We start from the raw sequence: 5,922 nt of genomic DNA on the forward strand, positions 1-5,922 counted from the left end.
AAGGCAGAAATTGGAGGCAGAAATTGGACCATAGTCTATGCTTTGGTATGCCAAATGGGGCATATTTCTCCAACAGTGGTCTCCGAGTGGCATCTCTTTGGACATGTTGATCATGTCTACACTGCAATTAAAAACCTGTGGCTGGCCTGAGCTAGCTGACTCAGGCTCACACGGTTCAGGCTAAGGGGCTGTTTAATTGTGGCGTAGCTGATCAGGCTTGGCTGGAGCCTGGGCTTTAGGATCCTATGAGATGAGAGGGTCCCAGAGCTCAGGATCCAGCCTGAGCTTGAACATCTATACCACAGTTAAACAGCCCCTTAGCCCAAGCCCCACAAGCCCGAGTCAGATGGCATGGACCAGCAGGAGTGTCTAATTGCAGTATGGACATACCCTAAAAGTAAAACTAAAACTGCTAAATGTACAAAGGGGGGGGGGGGAATCTTTTAAAACAGTTATTTATCTTTATAATGTACTGTCATTTAACTTCAGATTTCTCTTTTCCAATAACCAAAAATTAAGCCTTTTCTTCAGAAAGGAAAAAAAGTAATTTCCATATCCTTTGAACACTTCACATAAATAGTCAAGCCTACTAAAAGTTCTGCATCAGTCTGACATGTAACAAGAAAATGCCGGGTTTTCTTTCCAAAATCACTCTGCCATATTAACTGATAGCTGTACTATACTGTCTATGAAACCATCTTATAATCCTATATGCAAGTAAAAGGTTAAGTACAATCCCCTTTAAGGACAAATATATAGTTTATTACATTAATGTAAATCCTGAATAATACCACTGAGGTCAACTGAGTTACTATGGATTACACTGAGAGCAAATTTTCACTCTATAATGGACAGAGTGGTATTTTCTTTCTCAGTGCAGAAATCCCTTTGTGCCATTGTAATTGTGCTAACACTTGTGCAACAGCTGTTTGTTTCTTCCTGGCTCGTAAACTATAAATCATAAAATGTAAGAGTGGATTTCAAAGGGTCAGTTTTTCCATCCTTCTGCACACTGGACCTTACGCCGCAAGAAGCTCCATAGATCTTTATGTCGTGTTTTTCATAGTAAGGCATGACTCAGTGGGAGTAAACCTGGCAGAATTTGGCACTCAGACCCTAGATCCTCAAAGGTATATAGTCTCCTAGCTTCTAAATGAAATCAATCTAAGTAAGGAGCCTAAATACCTTTGAAGATCTGGGCCTCAATCCTATTCCTAGCAAACTGCTGAACATTTGTGGGGGGAGGGATAGCTCAGGGGTTTGAGCATTGGCCTACTAAACCCAGGGTTGTGAGTTCAATCCCTGAGGGGGCCATTAAGGGAACTGGGGTAAAAATCTGGGGATTGGTCCTGCTTGGAGCAGGGGGTTGGACTAGATGACCTCCTGAGGTCCCTTCCAACCCTAATAGTCTATGATTTCCTACAGTGTTAGTTGTTGGTAGCTTTAGGGGTAATGTTACAAAAGACCAATGGTTGGAAAACTCCTCTCAGCTCTAGGGTAGTCTGCACAGTTGCTTTGAAACATGCTTGTGAGGATATGATTGGCCATGCAGCTCTGTGCATTAATAGCTGAAGTTGACTTCAGACTTCAAGACTGTTATGCTGACATCTGAAATCTTAAAACACAGTAAAAGAAGATAAGGCTGTAACAAGATAGAATATGAATCAAGATGTGTGTGGGGGGGAAGGCTTGTACTGTGGTTCTTCTTCGAGTGCTTGCTCATATCAATTCCAATTAGGTGTGCGTGCGCCGCGTGCACGCTCATCGGAAGATTTTTACCCTAGCAACACTCGGTGGGTTGGCTGGGCGCCCCCTGGAGTGGCTGCTGTTGCGCTGGATATATACCCCTGCTGACCCAATGGCCCTTCAGTTCCTTCTTACCGCCCATGTCGGTCATTGGAACAGTGGAGCGCGGCTTAGCTGATCTCCACCTCCCTAGCTACTCGTAGTTCTTTTATTAATTCTCGTGTATATAGTTATAAACTCTATAGTTATAGTTAGTTTTATTCATTCTTCGTTATAGTTAGTGTATATAGTTGAGATGGGTTTGGGGATTAGCCCCTTCCCCGCACCCGGTACCGGGCCCCATGCCAGGTTCACCGGGCTTCAAACCGTGCTCGACCTGCCACAGGCCGATGCCAACGGGAGAGCCCCACGACTCTTGCCTTAAGTGCCTTGGGGAATCCCACCTCTCGGATAAGTGCCAGATCTGTAAGGCCTTTAAGCCCCGGACGAAGAAGGAACGGGACTTTCGTCTGAAACAGCTCCTGATGGAGGCAGCTCTTACTCCTCCTCCCTCAGCACCGAGTGCTGGACAGTCCACATTAAGCAGAAGCATCTCTTCGGCACCGAATCGAGCCGGTACCGCTAAGGCCCCTCGGCACTAACCGTCGCCGGCACTGTCATCTGCTCGGCACCGTTTCCTCTCTCCGTGGGTTAAGAAGCATAAGACTCCTGCGGTTCCCGTGCCACCTGCACCACAGTTGGAGTACCCGCCTAAGTCGGACTGCCTGGCATTGACACCTGCTGCGGCACCAACAGCTTCGGCACCGTCGATTCTGGTCCCGCAAGGGCCGTCGAGTCCGGTGCCTGAAAGCTCCCCGGTGCACGCCATGGTTAAGCTCACAATTCCCGCCACGCCGGAGACCTTTTCTACGGCGAGGGAGCTGATCGCACTGACGGAGTCCGCGCTGCCTCAACCCCCAGCACCGCCGGTGAGGGTCAATCAGTCAATAGGCAAGCCTGCCCTGCTGAGGCCATCTTCTGTCGGCACCGTCGAGAGGCACCAGTCATGATCACGGTCCCACCGGCACTCTCGGTCCCGTCGCCAAACCCGGTCCCGACGCCGCTCGCAGTCCTGGCACCATTCTCCATCTCAGTACTGGTCACTGGGCCATTCGCCGGCCCAATACTCTCGGCACCGATCCAGCTCCTGGTACCGTTCCCGGCACCGCCCCTCTCACAGCCGCTCCAGACGTTGAGCCTCCAGATGCCGGTCGACCTCCCGGCACCACTCTGGTCGCAGGTCCCGGTCTCGTTCCCAGTACCAGTATGGCAAATGGTACCGCTCTCCGGTGCCACACAGGGAGAGGTTGTTTAGAGATGGAGACCCTTCCCAGGGTTTTTCAGCACCTCCTTGGCCATCTCGTCACACATCTGTGTCATCTCACGCGGACAGTGCTTCCTATGCATAGGACCGTGACTCAGATGTGCCCGGTCATGTCTTCCAGGAGACCCAGACCCAGGAACAGGGACTCCATCAGTGGTCATTCTGGACACCTTGGGCATACCACCAAGCCCAAGGTGCACCTCCAATGCCATCCCGCTCCGTACCATCGGAACACCGGGTGCCGGAGGCAACAGTCAGCTGCCCCCCCCCCCCCCCGCTGGTACAGAGGAGGCTCTCATTCAGCTGGCAGTGTCTCAAGTTCCACCTGAGACTGACGTTACTCAAGAAATGGAGCCCACGCAGGACCCTCTTGTCTCTGGCCTTTCCTCTTCCTCCTGTCCAGATGAAGCGGTGGCGGGGACACCTCCTCGGGCCCTCTTCCAATTGACCTGCGGGCACATCAGGACCTACTGAGGCGGGTGGCCCTGAATATGAATCTTCAGGTGGAGGAGGTCCCGGAGATAGAGGACCCAGTGGTGGATACCCTGTCAGCTGACACCCCCACAAGAGTGGCCTTGCCATTTATCCGTATGATACAAGCAAACGCCGATACAATCTGGCCATCTCCAGCATCTATTACGTCCACAGCGGAAGTACATGGTACCCTCTAAGGGATATGAGTACCTGTACGTGCACTCTCCTCCCTGCTCCCTTGTTGTGCAATCAGTCAATGAAAGGGAACGCCATGGCCAGCAAGCTCCTGCTCCAAAATCAAAGGAGGCTAGGCGCATGGACTTATTGGGCCGCAAGGTATACTCTACTGGGGGCCTCCAACTCAGGGTGGCAAACCAGCAAGCCCTGCTCAGCCAGTACAATTATAACACCTGGACGGTGGTTGAGAAATTCAAGGAGTTCATTCCCCAAGACTCCCGCCCAGAGTTTGCTGCCCTTTTGGTGGAAGGGAAGAAGGTGGCGAGAACTTCTCTCCAGGCCTCCCTGGCTTCAGGTGTCAGGCCTTCCACCTGAGTTACAAACCACCATACAAGACCTGCCCTTTGACGGTCAAGGCCTATTCTCTGAAAAGACTGACCCCAGGCTGCAGAGCCTTAAGGACAACAGGGTCATCATGCACTCCCTCGGGATGCACACCCCAGTGACTCAGCGCAGGTCCTTCCATCCCCAGCCTCACCGCCCTTATCCCCTGCCTAGACCAAGACAGGACTTCGGCAGAGGGCACGGCTGAGGCAATCGTAGATGGCGATCTGGACCCCAAGGGGGCCAGAATCAGGGTCCCTCCAAACCACCTATGGGGCCAAAGCCAAACTTTTGAAGGTGCACCCGAAGACAGCGTACCAGTTCCTTTCCAGGATCCTTTCCCTCCTTTTTCCAACCCCCTCTCCTTTTTCCTTCCTGCGTGGTCCCAGCTAACTTCAGATCGTTGGGTCCTACGCACGGTGGAACTTGGGTACCACCTCCAATTTATTTCGCCCCCCCCTCAACCCCCCCCTCGTCCCTCTTCAGGGACCCCCTCACGAGCAATTCCTCTTACAAGAGGTGCGGACGCTCCTTACCATGGGAGCCATAGAGGAAGTACCAGAAGACGAAAGGGGTTCTACTCCCGCTATTTCCTAATCCCCAAGGCGAAGGGAGGTCTCAGACCTATCCTAGACCTGCGAGAACTCAACAAATTCATGATAAAGTTGAAGTTCTGCATGGTATCCCTGGGGACCATCATCCCATCCTTGGATCCCGTAGACTGGTATGCCGCCCTCGACATGAAGGATGCGTATTTTCACATCGCCATTTATCCTCCACACAGGCGGTACCTCCGGTTTGTAGCCAACTGTCAGCATTTCCAGTTTACGGTCCTACCGTATGGCCTCTCTATAGCAACGAGAGTATTCACAAAGTGCATGGCTGCAGTCACCGCCTCCCTCCGCCGCCACTGGATACACGTCTTTCCGTATCTGGACGATTGGCTCATCCGAGGGACCTCCGAGACACAAGTCAACCATCATGTAGGCATTGTCAAGGACCTATTCGCACGTCTAGGCCTGATGATCAATACAGAGAAATCCACTCTGGTTCCCACACAGAGGATAGACTTCATTGGGGCCATCCTGGACTCCAATCTCACCAGAGCCTGCTTACCACCGACTCGGTTTCAGGCGATGGTAACAATTATCCAAAGCCTACAGAACTTCCCGACGACTTTGGCTCGCACTTGTCTTGGTCTCTTGGGTCACATGGCTGCCTGCACGTTCGTGACCAAACACGCCAGGCTACGCCTCCGTCCCCTCCAATCTTGGCTCAACTCGATATACCACCCGGGCAGAGACGCCATAGACATGATAGTCATCATTCCCCCGAGCATCCTAGGCTCCCTCGACTGGTGGCTGATGCCTTCCCTGGTGTGTGCAGGGATGCTGTTCCATCCACCCCAGCCTTCTATGTCTCTGACGACGGACGCATCATCTCTCAACTGGGGTGCTCACCTCAGACATCTTCGCACTCAAGGCCTTTGGTCATCTCAGGAGCTGGCCTTGCACATCAACGTCCAAGAGCTGAGAGCAGTCCGCCTTGCGTGCCAAGCATTTCAACAGCACTTATAAGGCCATTGTGTCTCAGTGTTCACAGACAACACAACGGCCATGTATTACATAAACAAGCAGGGAGGGGCACAGTCCTCCCCCTTTGTCAGGAGGCCATCCAACTCTGGGTCTTTTGTATAGCCTACTCGATAGACCTGGTAGCGTCCTTTCTCCCAGGGGTTCGGAACACTCTGGCGGATCGACTCAGCAGATCCTTCCCGT

The sequence above is a fragment of the Gopherus flavomarginatus genome, chromosome 1, assembly GCF_025201925.1.
Source record: "Gopherus flavomarginatus isolate rGopFla2 chromosome 1, rGopFla2.mat.asm, whole genome shotgun sequence".
Taxonomy (NCBI): domain Eukaryota; kingdom Metazoa; phylum Chordata; order Testudines; family Testudinidae; genus Gopherus; species Gopherus flavomarginatus.